Consider the following 18,270-nt stretch of genomic DNA (forward strand, 5'->3'; position numbering starts at 1 on the left):
AAAGTCATTAAAAGTATCCAAGTTCGATGAACAATATCCCACCTTGCAGAATAAGACTTCAATTTCAATGATTCCCTTTCTTGGCCAGAATGTTTGATGAGTTGGCCAATCAGTGATGAGGGTGCTTGCCCGTTATCCCATTAAGTCCAGGTGAGTGGGCTCCTGAGCCTTCCAGCAATGACAGTCATACGTGGGAGCTGCTGACGTAGGTGGGTGAGACTGTGCACCTCATGATGGAGGTGTCCTCTTCAGGCTGTTTGGACAGGTAAAATTAAAACTGGCCACAGCTACCAGACCACTACTTTAGAAAGAAACTTCCTGGTCACAGCCACCTCACAGGCACAGTCACTGTGAGGGTGGGGTGGTTAAAAATGCTATGTGGAACAGGTTGTGTCCAATCATTGTCTGAGATTCAGCCCCAAAGTGGTGATTGAGATATTGGGGCAATCATAGTGTCTGCACTGTGTCTTTAACTGGCTACCCCGTGCTTGTGGGTGGAGCTGAGCAGCCTTAGATATCTGAAAACCGAGCAAGTTGTCTCCAAATGTGAAGACGCAAATTATAAAAAGGAAATTCTGCACTTCCTCATTGTGCTACGGGCATTCTGATATCCAAATGGCGCCAATAGCGCGCGCGTGCGGTCGACGCAGCGCCAGTCTGGGGCAATTGAAAGAAGCCCCTCCGGTGAGGGGGAGGGGGGGGGGGGCCTCCAGGATGGCCAGGCTTGCAATCAGGGGCCACCGACCAGCAGGCACATGCGATCTGGCAGTGGCCTATATTGTCGGGGCCGGCACGCTGTATGGGTCCGCCATGTTGCGCGGGGCCGCCATCACAGGTGGCCGCTGCGCGCATGCGTGGACCCGCGACCGGAAGAGCAGGGCCCAGTATCAGCAGCCGGAGCTGCGAGAACTACTCTGGGGCTCTGCTAGCCCCCTTCAAAACAGAGAATCACTCTAGACTTTTTCCAGGAAAGTCCAGAGTGATTTGGGCCCGTTTTCTCGCGGGCGTGGGGACATAGCCCCATTGTCAGAGAATTCCGCCCATGATTTCTGCCTTAAATGGAGGCCAAACGTGCCTCTCTAGTTTGACCCAAATATGTTGCTGGATACTTGTTGAGGCAGTGCTAGATAATGGATCTCGAGCTCAATTTTGATTTCATTTAAAATCCTCATCTTCCTTCTCAAAAGAAATATACGGCCAAGTAAAAAAACTGCTTCAGTGAGGCTGAGGATGCGGCTGTAGGGAACAAGGCACACAGAACAGGCGGTTGCTGCCATGGAGGCTTCTGGTGAAACTATTGCTTCCGATGCAGGTAATTACTATTATACAAACGTGGCCTGCCCCAGTTGGGAAGATTCTGTACTACAATTAACCAGAGCTTCATGATGCTGGATTGAATTTGAGCAAAGCATCATCTGAATGCAAGTTTCATGTCCTGAGACTGTTGCTGAAACCTGAATATAATTCTAAAAACTTTCTTTCCAATAACTTATCACTCCATGAAACAAAGAAAAAACACAAGTGATTTTTACTGAAGAGTAAGTACAGCCTTAAAGGAAGCAGTGTACTGGAATAAATGAGGAAGAAGAAACAAAGTTCATATTTCATGAGGGACACAAACCTGTTTTGAGTTTCTTGTTATTAGACTTGATAAAACTTGGCATCAGAGTAATTTACGTTTTCAGAATTAAATCATCAAAACATAACAAAGTCAATTACTGGAATCGAAGAGATGGACATCAAAATTTTAGGAAAAGTGCCATGGAAATCTGAATTCTTACGTAGACAACATGGTATTTTATTTGTTCCGAACAATAAAAATTCTGTCATACAATGAGTCGTGCAAGTAGGAGTAATCTGAGAATGAGGAAGAAAATATTTGTGGGGTTCGTTTGTTTAAAGGTCAATCCACAAAAAATGAGTTCTGGAGCCTTTTTTAATAGGCCCTGATGTCCCTTTGAGACAATTGGCTACCCGTTCACAAGCAATGGCCAGGGATGCAACGGAGCTGGGGAACTTGCAGGCAGGTCAGCAGAGCAAAATTCCGTGTCCGTTTGCCCCTGTTCTTAGCCCGAGGGGGCCTAAAAGTAGAGCCCCTATTCTTAGCTTATGTCTGGGGGGTTTATGGAGAGGGTTAGGTACTTCCTTACAGGTGAGAGTGAAAATTAAGAGGACAACTCAATAGGGGAATTCATACACACCTTCCAACAGCCAATTACAGAGGAGCATTGACTGTCTAGTGGGATCAAGTGGTCCACCAACTCCTCTCACCTTAGATATGGGGCAACCGGGAAAGTGGAGAAGGAGAAAGATCAATAAAAGACTCAGAGTGAAATTCTATGCTTGGGAGACTAAGGGCAGGATTTACGGGCTATTCACGCTGGCGGAATATTCGGTCCCATAGCGCATGGGTTTGCCGGTGATGAGGAGTGCCGTCACCGCCTTCGAAAAACACGCAGTGGGGTTGTTGGTAAATCCCGTCCTAAGTGCTGACACTGGGACTGAATTGCGTGCGGTTTGCGTTCCCATTGGGGGCGCTATTTGTAGAGCACTTCCGGACATGCAAATAGGCCAGCACTCTGACCACGTGAATCGAGGGTAATTCTCATTCCCGCTGCCGTCGGATTCGTTAGGGCCCGAATTGGTGCTGGAGAGCTTGACAAGCTGGAGCTGCTCATAAACACTCCACAGCCCACATACTCTTATTCCAGCCAAGAAGAGAGCATAGAGGAGAGCGGCTCCCAGGTTCACTGAGACTGAGTTTGATCGAATGTTGGATGCGATGGAGCAGAGGGAGGGTGGACACGAGGCTCAAGCTCGCAATCGTCAACCAGGCCTGGGCAGAGGTGGGCGAGGCGGTCAGTTCTGTCTGCCTCATCAACCGGGTCGGCACGCATTGTCGAAAGAAGATGAACAATCTCCTTTGGGCCGCTCGGGTGAGTCACCTCCTCTATTCCCCTGGCATCACTCCTGTCCCTCACTCCTCCCATCCCTTCCCACTCCCATAGAGGCCAATCAAAACCCACAGGGACAGGGAAGGTGCAGTGAAGGGGGGAGGGACAGGGAAGGTGGAGTGAAGGGAGGAGGGACAGGGGAGGTGGAGTGAAGGGAGGAGGGACAGGGAAGGTGCAGTGAAGGGAGGAGGGACAGGGAAGGTGGAGTGAAGGGAGGAGGGACAGGGAAGGTGCAGTGAAGGGAGGAGGGGCAGGAAAGGTGCAGTGAAGGGAGGAGGGACAGGGAAGATGGAGTGAAGGGAGGAGGGGCAGAGGAGGTGGAGTGAAGGGAGCAGGGACAGGAGAGGTGGAGTGAAGGGAGCAGGGACAGGAGAGGTGGAGTGAAGGGAGCAGAGACAGGGAAGGTGCAGTGAAGGGAGGAGGGGCAGAGGAGGTGGAGTGAAGGGAGCAGGGACAGGAGAGGTGGAGTGAAGGGAGCAGGGACAGGGACGGTGGAATGAAGGGAGGAGGGACAGGGAAGGTGCAGTGAAGGGAGGAGGGACAGGGAAGGTGGAGTGAAGGGAGGAGGGACAGGGAAGGTGCAGTGAAGGGAGGAGGGACAGGGAATCTGGAGTGAAGGGAGGAGGGACAGGGAAGGTGGAGTGAAGGGAGGAGGGGCAGGGAAGGTGGATTGAAGGGAGCAGGGGCTGGGAAGGTGGAGTGAAGGGAGGAGGGGCTGGGAAGGTGGAGTGAAGGGGGGAGGGACAGGGAAGGTGCAGTGAAGGGAGGGGGACAGGGAAGGTGCAGTGAAGGGAGGGGGACAGGGAAGGTGCAGTGAAGGGAGGAGGGACAGGGAAGGTGGAGTGAAGGGAGAAGGGGCTGGGAAGGTGGAGTGAAGGGAGGAGGGGCTGGGAAGGTGGAGTGAAGGGAGAAGGGGCTGGGAAGGTGGAGTGAAGGGAGGAGGGGCTGGGAAGGTGGAGTGAAGGGGGGAGGGACAGGGGAGGTGGAGTGAAGGGAGGGGGACAGGGAAGGTGCAGCGAAGGGAGGGGGACAGGGAAGGTGCAGTGAAGGGAGGGGGACAGGGAAGGTGCAGTGAAGGGAGGAGGGACAGGGAAGATGGAGTGAAGGGAGGAGGGGCAGGGAAGGTGGGGTGAAGGGAGGAGGGGCAGAGTAGGTGGAGTGAAGGGAGGAGGGTCAGGGGAGGTGTAGTAATGGGAGGAGGGACAGGGGAGGTGGAGTGAAGGGAGGAGGGACAGGGGAGGTGGATTGAAGGGAGGAGGGACAAGGGAGGTGGAGTGAAGGGAGGAGGGACAGAGGAAGTGGAGTGAAGGGAGGAGGGACAGAGGAAGTGGAGTGAAGGGAGGAGGGACAGGGGAGGTGGAGTGAAGGGAGGAGGGACAGAGGAAGTGGAGTGAAGGGAGGAGGGACAGGGGAGGTGGAGTGAAGGGAGGAGGGACAGAGGAAGTGGAGTGAAGGGAGGAGGGACAGGGGAGGTGGAGTGAAGGGAGGAGGGACAGAGGAAGTGGAGTGAAGGGAGGAGGGACAGGGGAGGTGGAGTGAAGGGAGGAGGGACAGAGGAAGTGGAGTGAAGGGAGGAGGGACAGGGGAGGTGGAGTGAAGGGAGGAGGGACAGGGGAGGTGGATTGAAGGGAGGAGGGACAAGGGAGGTGGAGTGAAGGGAGGAGGGACAGAGGAAGTGGAGTGAAGGGAGGAGGGACAGAGGAAGTGGAGTGAAGGGAGGAGGGACAGGGGAGGTGGAGTGAAGGGAGGAGGGACAGGGGAGGTGGAGTGAAGGGAGGAGGGACAGAGGAAGTGGAGTGAAGGGAGCAGGGACAGGGGCGGTGGAGTGAAGGGAGGAGGGACAGGGAAGGTGCAGTGAAGGGAGGAGGGACAGGGGAGGTGGAGTGAAGGGAGGAGGGACAGGGAAGGTGCAGGGAAGGGAGGGGGAAAGAGAAGGTGGAGTGAAGGGAGGAGGGACAGGGAAGGTGGAGTGAAGGGAGACGGACAGGGAAGGTGGAGTGAAGGGAGGGGGGATAGGGAAGGTGGAGTGAAGGGAGGAGAGACAGGTGTGGTGCAGTGAAGGGTGGCGGGACAGGGAAGGATGTGAGTGGGGAAGGAGGCACCACTTGGAAGGAGGCTGGTGTGGGTAGAGCATGGAAAGGTTGGACAAGTGGGGGGGTGGGGGGGAGCTGCAGGAGGCCAGGCCTCTGAGTTGCAAATCTGGAGGTGATGAGGTTGTCCTGTGTGCGGTGGCCCTGGAGCACACATTGGGCGGCCTACTGTGTGAGCCTGGGCTCCATGCCCAGTTCTTCCTGGCCACCCACCACACCCTTGACGTTAGATGAGGCCTGGCATTCTTCCTCCTCCTCCAGCATGTCTCCTCTCTGCTGTGTGATGTTGTGCAGGATGCAACAGGCCAGCACGATATTCAAGACCTTCCAGGGCCATATTGGAACACCCCAACAGAGTGGTCCAGGCATCGGAAACGCATCGTGAGGATGCCAATGTACCGCTCAATGACGCTGCTGGTTCCTACATGGGCATCGATATAATGGTTCTCCGCCTCGGTCTGGGGCCTCCGGACTGACACCATTAGCCAAGACCTTAGCGAGTAATCTTTGTCGCCCAAGAGCCAATCCCTCACCCAAGGGAGCGCTCAAAGGTGCCAGGAACCGTGCGTGCTGCCTTTCGGACCCAGATATGCATGATGTGCAGCTGGTGGTCACACATCAACTGCACTTTCAGGGTGTAGAAACTCTTCCTTGATGAGCCGATGCTTGTAAGGGGACATGTGTGCCATTGATCACCTCCTGGACTTGGGGCATGCCAGCACTGGCAGCATATCCTGCTGCCCGAGCATCCTGGTGTGCCTGGTCCAGATTGCAGTTTGTATAGTCTGCTCCCCGGGTGCGTAGCGCATCCATCACAGTGCGCATGCACCTGTGTACGGATGTTTGAGAGATCCCAGAGAGATCTCCGCTCAGTCCCTGGAAAGACCCAGAGACATAAAAGTTCAGGGCGACCATCATCTTGACGGCCACAGGGAACGGATATCCTCCTCCATACTCCCATGGTGCCAGATACGCCACCATCTGGCACAGGTGGCGGACGGTCTCCCTGGTTAGCCGAAGTCTTTCGCGGAAGGCGCAGTCCGGCAGCTCCTCGAAGGACAGGCTCTGGCTATATATACACATGTTCTGATATGGCACCTCCTTCACACCTCTTCCTCGGCCTGTTGGATGGCCGGGACTAGAGCCTCGCTGGCTGGCCCCTGTTCTTCTGGGGGAGGCTTCTCTTGTGCAGGGTCTTTCCTGAGCAGGCCCTGTGCTTCCAGCCTCCGTGTGAACGCAACGGCAGCCGCGGCCAGGTAGATAACGCGCATTCCTGGCTGTACTCCAAAATTCATTCTCGGGGAGAAAAGACATGTGATCAAGATGCGTATTCCCTTGCCCATCAAAATCCAACAGACTACATGGTGACCCTGAGTTTCACTTCAGCTCCACCCTTCACATATCCAAAGGCTACGGTGCATGTGTTCTTTGTTTGGGTGAGCTTTGCTATTATCCTGCTTTTCCTGCAGTGGGGCTGTGCTTCTGATGAGTGCACTGAGGAGTGGCAGCACCTGGTGGGCCACTGATTGAGCTTGACCACGCCTGTGGTAATATGCATCACTGTAAATACACAAGGGGTTAATGTGAATACACTACAACTAAGTAAACACTAGAGGGAGCACCGGAGATGTCATGACATGCAGACATACAGCTGATGAACACATAGAATAGGTCATGACCAATAGGCAGTCAAGACACCCAGAGGTGACACTACCACAAGGGGGCAACCCATATAAAAGGACAGGGCACACATGCTCAGTCTCTTTCCACAGGCGACGCTCAGAGAGAAGTACAGGGGCAGATCAGAAGCATCACACCCACCGCGTGGCTTAGAGCAGACTGGTTAGTTAGACTGAGTTACTATAGCAAGATTAGCAGGAGAGTCGAACTCATAGAGAACTGTGCTAATGGTTCAATAAATCACAGTGAACTTACTTCAAAGTCTGGAGTATCTTTTGGTCAAAGCTGCATCGAGTTGCAGTCTGTTATATCCCAGAGTACACAACACATCATGGTACAGGTAGTGCCTGGTGAATCTATATAGTTCAACTCAGCAAGATCCGTGACTACCAGCAACAGCACCCAGGCAAGATGATCGAGATTCCGGTTCCTCAGCAGCTCAGTTACCATGGCAATCTCAGTGCCAATTGGCGTGTATTCAAGCAGAGATTTGAGATTTACATGGTAGCATCCGACCTAGATGGCGTGGCCGATGCTGAGAAGATAGATCTTCTACTCACCATTGCGGGTGAAAGTGCAATGGAAATCTTCTCAAGTACTCCAAAGGGCAGGACAAGAGAGACTTCCAGAAAGTCCTGGACAAGTTTGAAAACTACTGCGAGGTAAACACAAAATAAATCGGTAAAACTGGAGCCTATACTCACCATGGGGCAAAGGTAGGCTTGCAGCAGAGGCAAACAACAGTTTTGATTGGCAGCCATCTTGCGAAAGGAGACGCACATGCGCAGTTCCCCAGAAGACGCGAACCGGCAAAACAGTGTTTTGCGCATGCGCGAGATGCCGCGTCATGACATCAGAGGCCCCGAACCACGCCCACTTAAAGGGGAAATGTCCCAAAATAGTGAAAAAAAGTTCTAAAGCCAGAAAACGCGATTCTTTCACCTGGAACGACAACACAATGCCTGAAATTCGACCAGTAGCTGAAAGTAACCTCCGCAGAACCCTGCAACAAGCAGTTAGCACCGCCCTAAGAGATGATTTAGTCCTTGAAGACTACGACTCAGACGATGATTTCATCATTGGACGTGGCGACCTCAGTACCAAATCCGACACAATCACGGCTGAGTTCTTCGGATTTGAGGATCCTCAGCCCAGCATAGACGACATCCCGACCCATGAGAACAGGATTCTGCTGCGGCCTGACGCCAAGAGAAAGAGAGCGGTACAAGCGCACAGAGAGCGACCTGACGCCAAACCAGCGGTCCACGCACCACGAAGGGTCCCCAACTCTACACAGAGGGTGGTCCACGCACCACGAAGAGTCCCCGACTCCACACGAAAGGTGGTCCACGCACCACGAAGAGTCCCCGACTCCGCACAGAAAGCGATGACAGATTCCACAGCGAGACCACTGCACAACTCCGTTGAGAGCGCACAGATCGACTCCACAGCGAGAATACTGCATGACTCCACACAGGGAACAATGCCAGACTCCACAGAGAGAGCGATACCAGCCTCCACAGCGAGCTCGTTGACAGATTCCACAATGGAAGCAACACAAGACACCAGCGCGCAGTCCTTGCATGAACAAGACCATAGACGATGCAAGTCTGCCATGCTCAAGTGCACAGCAAGACGACTATGACAGTCTACCACGGTCACGAGAACAACAAAAAGACTATGACAGTCTACCCAGATTATTTGAGCCACCAGAAGAAAACTCTGACAGCCTACCCAGCTCATCTAACTGACAAGAAGACACTGGAGGTCTACCACTGTATGTGCGACAAGTGACAAAGGCTTCACAACTCCCATACAAGATGTGCGACATCTCAGCGAGACTGACAGATCTCAGCTAGTATGTACAGAGGCACTCGACAATCAAAGTGAGGCTACTAGTGACTCCAGTGACACCACGTTAATTCAATCCTCATCTACTCGAGCCTCTCCACAAGAACCTGAAATGACTCCAGACGTGGAGCATCAAGAAACCAGAGGTGATTCAGGTGAACCAGAAAGGGCTCCAGACGGGGAGCATCGACAAGCCAAAGATGATTCCAGTGAACCGGACCTGACTCCAGACGGGGAGCGCCGAGGAATCAGAGACGGCACGCTCAATGAAACAGCAGATGCCACAAAGGACACTGACACAAGTAACTTTGTGAAGGACTCGCATTATCCACTCGGGGTGGTCATTGAGCGCAACAAACACAACAACAAAGCCTACAAAAACAACACAAAAGACAACAACAAGAAGCGTACCAGAGGCAACAAACACAACAAGCACAACAACGACAACAACACTGGAACAACGACTGGTACGACATGGTACAACTTTGCCAATGCAGGACACTGTGACAGCACAGCTCAAGCCAATGGCATGTGTGCAGACATACCATGGCATGATAATGCATCTTACAAATTCACTTTTACTCCACTACAAACATGCAGACCAGCTTTCAAGGCAGCTGACATACGGCATCAATGCCGCAAACACAGACACCAGTCCAGGTCAGACAGGAAAGATGACATCAAGAATCGCTACCACATGCATCGAAACAAAAAGAGTCCAAATAAGACAACAAAGTGATTTGACCATTTGAACTCCTCCTGATGACTTCTTGGTTCCTTAAGCACAGGGACACTGACGCCGTTTACAAGGAAATGACAACATCAACATCGACACTTCAATAACAAAACAAGAAAGCCATTCGACCATATAAATTCATGAACTTTGGATTCATAAATATTATTTGGTATTGTATAATCATCACTGTCATCATGATTTGTACATGTCATCACTTATCTACCTATTTTGTACAATTTTCTTCAACAAAGTACAGAAAATATGTAACACGAAAGAAGGGGGGATGTGGTGATATGCATCACTGTAAATACACAAGGGGTTAATGTGAATACACTACAACTAAGTAAACACTAGAGGGAGCACTGGAGATGTCATGACATGCAGAGATACAGCTAATGAACACAGAGAATAGGATACCCCAATGTGCAGTCAAGACACCCAGAGGTGACACTACCACAAGGGGGCAATCCATATAAAAGGACAGGGCACACATGCTCTGTCTCTTTCCACCGGCGACACTCAAGAGAGAAGGACAGGGGCAGATCAGAAGCATCACACCCACCGGATGGCTTAGAGCAGACTGGTTAGTTAGACTGAGTTACTATAGCAAGATTAGCAGGAGAGTCGAACTCATGGAGAACTGTGCTAATGGTTTAATAAATCACAGTGAACTTACTTCAAAGTCTGGAGTATCTTTTGGTCAAAGCTGCATCGAGTTGCAGCCTGTGTTATCCCAGAGTACAAAACACATCAACGCCCATCCCACTGATGAGTCAGCTGGAGGGTTTCAAGAGGAGTGGCCTGGGTGGGTTGCCAAATGGCTCTGTGAACATTTACAGGACACAGTGAGCAGTTAGCAGAGTGATTGGGACCTGTAATTTGTACCAAATGGTGCAAGCTGCCACCAAGTCGCTCCCTGCTATACCCTCGGCCCTGGCAGCAATCCCTCCACCCCACCCCCACCCCCCCCCCCCCCCAAGCAAGCTTTACAATTTTAATCAGTTTTTCAAACTTTTCTTACCTTCTCTCTCCCCCTCAGCAGCCATGGTGCCCAGTCCCCGTTTGTAAGTACCTGCAGCAAATCACACACGTGGGAATTCTGCCTGAGAGGGGCAAAACATCGCGGAGGCCCGGAGCACAGTGCGTCAAATGCGCTGAATAGATTTAAATGCATAATGCCAGTTTTGCATGCCCCCACTGGTGCGGGGCGCAAACCCCGTTATCGCCACCAGTGAGGGACCGGAGCATGGCGCCACAATCGGTGCCGGGTGCAGACCTCAATTTTGTCTGGATGCCTGATTCTCCACCTGATTGCGTTTCACGTTTGCGGCGTCGCGAGGCGGAGCATTTAGACCTTAATCTGACTTGCAGTCTTGGGAAATGTTTGGTGAAATGATCAGGGAAATATAAAGCGACATAACTATTGCATTCCAAAAAATATGCTATAAAAGACGAAGTGGCTGTGCAGTGTCCAGGCATGATCCTCTTCCGATTCAGCTGACCTTGAATTTTTGACATGTAACAAAGAATAAATGCTATCCTATTTCCTGTTCCGGGATTTTTTTTTTGGCATCTGTATCTATCCTTCAATCTCTGCTTGGTTCACTTCTGAGCTCGCCAGCACAGAATCTAGGAAACATTAAAGGTGACTAAGTGAAAACAGATGAATAAATGAGATGGGATTCCTGAAATGCAATCAAGATCTGCAACAGACTCTCTTTTCAATATTAATAAATCCAACCTCGAACATAAGATAAAAGAACTAAGACAAAAGCCTTATACCCCACAGATATTGCTCGGCTAAAAGAATGCAGAGATTAATATCTGTTTGGACAGGTACCAGCTGAGGACTGGGTGCTTTTTCTGAAATGTATCTGTCTATTAACTATTGGCAGGCTATTCCTAAATGAAAATCACCCATTTGTTTGGACAGGTATAATGAGAACATTACCTGTCTCAATCTGAAATCTACCTGTCAAGGACTGGCACACAGGTTATTCTTAAAGCACTGTTCTGTTTTATTAAATGGTATATTCCCAGAGGGGTTTTGCTGCAGACTGGATTTAGCTTCTGAGTAAATAATCTTGTGTAAATGCTACCAGAGTCGTAACAGGATTCAATAAAACTCATCTCCCCTGGATGCAGTTTGATTTGGAAGTGAGTCATGCACAAGAACTTGCTATAAAAACAGTAGCTTAACGTGAGTTTGGAGCAGTGGGAGATGCCAACGATTCCCCATCACTTTTCTTTGGTCATACTGTGCACCTGTGCAATATGTTGCCCAAAGTCTCACAGACCAAGTCAAAACCTTCTTTTCTATGGTAGGGTAATGTTTGTAAAATTCAAGCATTTGTTAATGAAGACAAACCTGAATTCGACAGGCTGATTCCCTAGGTCGTTTGAGAAGATAAGACACCCTTCAAATCTCTGGTCCACCTCTCGGAAATCCAGACGCGCACTCACATTTACACAGCCAGGGACTACGCGCAAATGGTATCTTACCATTAAGTCCTGAACACAGACGTCACATTCTTCCCCAGGAACAATCAGGTCAGCAACTCAAAATAGTACATTTCCTCCACCACCCTTGCTAGACCATGAGAGATTCTTTGTCCCCACGCATGGAGTAAATCACCAAGCATTAGATTTCTATCATCAAAATGTACTTACAGCTACTTCTGCTGCTGTGATTTCAGCCATAGGTTTGCTCGCGTTTGCTCCTTGAGAAGAACTAATTTTGGTAATATGAGTTCCCATCAAAAGACCTATCTTTCCTCTTTCTAATGTTTGTTTTAATTTTCCAATCATGGGGCAATTTAGCGTGGCCAATCCACCTACCCTGCACACCTTTGGGTTGTAGGGTGAGACCCACGCAGACACAGGGAGAATGTGCAAACTCCACACAGACAGTGACCCAGAGCCGGGATCGAACCCGGGTCCTCGGTGCCGTGAGGCAGCAGTGCTGACCACTGCGCCACCGTGCCGCTCCATCTTTTTAATGTTGACAAGTTATTCTGTTTTTATTTTCCATACTGTCATTTTAAATTATTTCAACAGGAAATTAACCGGGAGATATGAGAATGGCTGCAGGCATGTACTTTCACAAGGGTATCCAATACAGGGGCACCTCCAATGTATGGGATGAAAGGTCATTTGTCCTGAAATGTTGGGCCGAATTTTCATTCTGATGTGGAGACAGGTTTAGATGTGGCCGTGCTGACAATTTCTTACCATAATCCATGTGCCAGCTTTCTCGCACGACCCCACCTCCGGCCTATTTTCCGAGAGGTGGTCCACCCCGCCCAGTGTGGAATAGTGGTGGCCTCCTCGTGGCAGGTCGGAGGCGGGGAAGGTATCAGAGGCACAATCTGCAAAGCAGTCCAGCATGGATCTGCTGGGCTGGGAGCACTACAGCAGTGGGCGAAAGCCTTTCTGTGGAGAGGTACCCTCCCTACTCTGATCGCCTGGCTGCTGTGGGCATAGCATACTTTATATAATCTACAAGTCTTCAAAGGGCACCTCCACCTTGAGGGTTCCCATCTCCAGTGGCAGTGTCCATCTAATCCAGTGGGGCTGCCTGCCGCTCAGAGCCTTGGGTGCTCCCACAGGCCCTCCAACCTGCCCACCATGCTTAATTGAACAGGAATCCCAGAGCTCCCGGAGGTAAGCTCTCATTTCGCCACCTCCTCAAAAAACCTCCTCCAGCGTCTCGACAGTTACCCTGGGCTTCACAACCTTGCTTTGAACCCTGGAACTAAAACTGAGCTGGCTACCAATGTTTCTCCCTCTCCAGATGCTGTCAAATCTACTGAGTATTTCCAGCATTTTTGTTTTTCTAAGCAAAATATAGGCTCCACATTATGTGCTCATTTTATTTGCAGGACAATGAAGGAGTCATAGTATAAATGGGGAAGGTGTGTTAAACTCAGCAATCCCATCCCAATTCAATCATAACCATTTCACAACGTCAATAATCCCTGTTGCTATGGCTATTTGATTAAATTGTGCATGTTGGGATTTATTTTTTTCAATTCCAAACAAATCCATCTGCATCAAGTAAACTGAAAAGGCATAACATACCTTGCAGAACGATAGAATCTATAATGGGTTAAATAGCTTTTGGAAAGTGCTGAAATCTGCGATAATTCATACCTTTATTGTGATTAGATTACACCTCCTAATCGGTTTTATTTTTCCACAAAAAAAATTGTCAATCCAAATCTTTTTGAAGAGGCTGACTGCATCAATAACAAAGAAAAGTGCTTGTGTATTAAAAAATACAGAACAGTACGCAATTGTGGTTGGTTTAGTAGTGTTGTCAATCAATCAGAATTACCTTGTGACAAGGCATAATCTGCTAATGGTATAAACATATACTGTATTTGTGTTACTGCACAAGATGTTGAATGGAGACAAAAGTCTAAAAGCATTAACTATTTCAAGCTTTAGCACGCCTCAACTTTCCACATACTGCACTGCGCTCACTGCTAGCCTTGTAAAATTAGTAATCATCAATGCTTTTGATATACTTATGATTTGTTTCTCTGCCTGTCAATTACTATATCATGTGACTTCAAAAGCCCTGTAATTGGCAAATGTTTGTGTAGCAGGTCGCACAAAGCTTCTTCCCAGGATAAAGACAGTTCCCTTGCTAAAGAGCTTCTCAGCTCTGTTCCTGATTACACATTTGAACGGCAAAGATCAGTGTCACAATGATTGCGGCAGATCTATGCAAAAGTTAATGCTTTATAAGTATACCACATAGCTCTGCACAAAACATGTTCTACGGAAGCTTAAAAGCATTTACCAACAATTTTGGAACCTCGTTAGAAAATCGCTAGCTTCATTTAAACTAGAGGAAACTTTGTCCATTGCTGAACCCCATTATATTTTAATAAAATATGCAACTGCTCTGTTAATCTCAAACATTTTACAGGCAAGCACTAATCCCTTCATTACAGGATTTCAATGTTTCTACCCTCTAAGGGTTGGGCAAAAAATATTCATGAAGGTTGATTTTAATTTGGTGCATGTTGGGACAGCATCGGTGCAGAGCGGGGAAATACACATCAAGACATCAGCATGAGGCCTCGGACATTTTACCTCTGGCTCTTCTTTAAATTTCTGCCTCAAACCAGCAGGTTGGAGCCGAAAGTGGAACACTGAGGATACTGGGTGTGTAGAAGAATGGCCCCCATCACAAAGTTAGTCCAGAGTGGATATTTGCACATGCCACGGCCAGGAAGGAGATGCAAGGACATGGTCGTGGAGGCCCAAGGATTTCTTACTGTGTCCCTGGGGAGAAGACAAATTGGCCTGTTCTGGTTTCACCTTTGATTGCCACCGTTTGCTGCTGTCAGTTGTAGCAATGCGCTGGTCTTATAAATGTTTTAGTTAAAATGGCATTGTGATACCTGTAATACCCCTCACTGGGTCCTACAGGGTGGGAATGCTTGTCTACCTTGCGGAGTACAATCTCCTCCCACTAGGGGAGGGGTAGCCCAATTACCCAGTGAATATAAGGTTGGCCAGTAAGTCACCGACCAGCGAGGAACCCGGTAGCGGTCTACTGGGAAGTGTACATATCTCATTTGTTAATAAAACTTCTTTCTTATTTTAACTCGGTGTGGACTCCCTGTGTGTTCTTATTAAAATACAATCATGAGTAGTGACATCTGATTTAAAGTAGTACTCCACCTGCCTGCGATAAGAACCTCCCATTGTGAGGTGTACTGGCAGAGTAAGAGTTTGACCGGCAGGAATGTTTTGGGACTTTTTTGGCATCACCGACACCATTTTTAACTGTTGCTCGTACCATTCTCCTCATGTGGGTAGGCTTAATCAATGTTAATATGTGTGTGTATTTTAGTGTTCGCTGTGCTCTGTGACAGCACTCGTGCCTCCAAGTCAGTAAGATTTTGGTTCAAGCCGCCCTAAATTTATAATTTGGGCTGACATTCCAGTGCCACATTGTCTTACTGGTGGCAACATTCAAGGAATCAAAAGAAGTTATTTGAACTTCAGACAAAAGTGCACAATAAGCAATATTGGATCAGCCCTCTCTCTGTTCCACACTCTGCACCATTTTCCTATCCATTGAAACCAATGGATGACCATCCACTCTCACCAACGTTTGGAATATTCATAAGGAGTTCTGTCAGTATATTGTCCAAACATTCTTTCCTCAGCCAGCAGCATCTAAACAACAGATGAACTGCTCATTCATCTTCTATATGCAGGTACAAAATGGAATAAGAAAGGCAAATGGAATGTTCGCGTTTATTGCAAAAGGACAGGAGTATAAAAGTAGAGAAGTGTTGTTGCAATTGTATTGGGTGTTGACGAGACCACATGTGTAGTAGTATGTCCAGTTTTGGTCTCCTTATTTGAGGAAGGATGCAGTGGCATTGGAGGCAGTTCAGAGGAGGTTCACCAGATTGATTCTGGAGATGAAGGGATTAACGTATGAGGAGAGATTAAACAGTTTGGGCTTATATTGCTGGAGTTTAGAAGAATGAGAGGGGATCTGATCATGGTATATAAAATATTAAAAGGGATTGATAAAGTAAATGTAGACTAAATATCCCCCTTTGTGGGGCAATCTATAACAGGAGGTCACAGATCTCAGTTGAGAGGCGGTAGATTTAAAACTGAGATGAGGAGGCCGGTGAATTTGTGGAATTCACTGCTTCATAGCGCGGTGGAGTCCGAATCATTAAATTGTTTCAAGAGATATAGATATATTTCTGTTCAAAAAACAGGTTAAAGGGATATGGGGAACAGACAGTGAGGAGGCTTTGAGACCAGGAGACATCAGCCATGATCTGATTGAATGGCGGAGCAGGCTCGAAGGGCTGAATTGCCTACTTCTGCTCCTAATTCCTAAGTTCCTATCTTGTTACTGTGTTGTGGGATCTCTCTGTATGCAAAGTGACTGCATATGTAACAACAGTTACTGCACTTTAATGGGATTCTTTGGCATGTTTCCTCGAAGCATATTAAGCTGTTGTGGAAGTAAATTATTTATTTTCCATTTTGACAGTTGTTTAGCATAAATACAGCTGGACAAAATGACTTTTAAATCAGTTTGTATTTATTTTTATAACTTTGGTGATTAAGGTTAAGCGTTTTTAATTGCAAAGGAACACATAAACCACATATGAATTAAAAGTTAGAGGCGCAACTGCAAAAAACACTGAACAATGTTAATTCCATTCTACCGTGAGCCTGCCATAAAAGAGAAACTGAAGCTTAAATTCAACCAAAGATAGGAAGCACGTTTTAGCTGACAAGAATGGGGTTCTGTTTGCACCTAAAACTTGGTATGAACTTTAATCAAATCAAACAGAAGATTAATCTCAAAATATGTCATAACGGCAGGTTGTGCAATAAGATTTTGTAATTCCAATTATTCTACATCTCTTTGCTGTCACAGAATACCTTCACACGTATGAAATATATTAATAAAACTATCAAAAAGCAGTTACCTTATAAAGCTGTATGACAACAGAAAGTAATATCATCACTGACATTGAACATTTGAATGAGATTCTCAATCTGTTTCACGCTTCAGAAAAAGGAGGGGAAGAAGAAGAAATGAAAGCTGGAACAAATTTGCAAACTTACATTTATCAGCAAGCTATCCAGCATGTAATACTCAGCTTTGTTAACTTGCAACACCTACCCAATTCTTCAGCTTTAACAACACACATCTGGAACTCTGCTGATGGCAGCTGACTAAACTGACACTATTACTGTAAATATTAAATAATTAAAATCCTTTAATTGACCAAATAATAATGTGGACTGCATAATTGCACTTTTATGGTACAACTTCGAATACCACAGAAGACAATACTGCATAATATTTTTTAAAGTGCCTTAAAGCTGTTGGTCCATTTGACATCTTTAATTGTTTTTGCAGGCCAGGTCATAAATTGTAAGCAGATTCATTAAAAATCTATAAAATGTACTACCCCCTGTATTCAGATTTATTACGAACAGAAACAGGTTACTGGAAAATTGCGCACAAATTTACAAGACATGCGTGAAAGAAACACAGAAGCCACTGTTTGACTTTTTATAGTTTTGACCTGTAGCCAAAACAATTTAGAAAAATGAAATGCTAGCATCTTTAATAATAATGCTCTGTCAGTGATTGATTATAACATGCTCAGTTCAAAATCAGATTTGAAGCTTTTTTGTCATTTGCTGAGATTTTCCCTGCAACTTTCCACAGCCGATGTGATGCACACATGAACTCTAAACAGCGCCAGAGTCAAAAGGGATTTCCACAAACATCTGCAAGCATTCCCGACTCTTCCTTAATATTGAGCTGGAAGCACATCAACAAGAGGAACTTGTTTCAATAAGCTGATTTGTTCATGTGCATTCCAGTGCTGTAAATAGGATGATGGGGAAATAGCAGGCAAGTCATCTGGTCAATGTTCTAGTTCTCCAGAGATTGCACACAATGATAAGACTTCACCTTTTGGAACTTTCTGCAATTTTCATGTCAAATGCAGATCATTTAAATTGATAGCACTAGAATACAGTTATTAAAGCTAATGATAAAAGGCAAGTATGTGAGAACACATTATGAAACTTAGTAGCTCAGGATATGCTGTCAATCGCAGATCTTTTTTTTATGTACAGTAGCTACCAGGAAATAACATGTTTCTTTAAAAAATGTTTCAAAGGTGCATGTAAATCAATGCTGCTTTACAATTCAGGTAGTTTGAGTGGAGTTACTGTTCAAACCATGCAAAGAATAATGATGTTAGGGAAAAATATGAATATGAAATCCGATTTTCTATTCACTATTAGAATTAGTACCAGTTAATAGTGAACAATTGAATGTTTGTTCTCGGTCTCACATATTACTTTAAACGTCAGAGCTTTGAATTGATCAGTACTACCATTTTAATCATTTCCAGAAAGTGACACATAAACCTGGCAC

General features: G+C 47.3%; 1 protein-coding gene across 3 annotated transcripts in view; it reads right to left on the minus strand.

Annotated features, from left to right (window-relative positions):
• Positions 1 to 18,270, minus strand: part of fign (fidgetin) — a 61,818-nt gene that overhangs the window by 25,364 nt on the left and 18,184 nt on the right. The window lies entirely within an intron of this gene.

Source organism: Scyliorhinus torazame, chromosome 2 (genome assembly GCF_047496885.1).
Source record: "Scyliorhinus torazame isolate Kashiwa2021f chromosome 2, sScyTor2.1, whole genome shotgun sequence".
Lineage (NCBI taxonomy): Eukaryota > Metazoa > Chordata > Chondrichthyes > Carcharhiniformes > Scyliorhinidae > Scyliorhinus > Scyliorhinus torazame.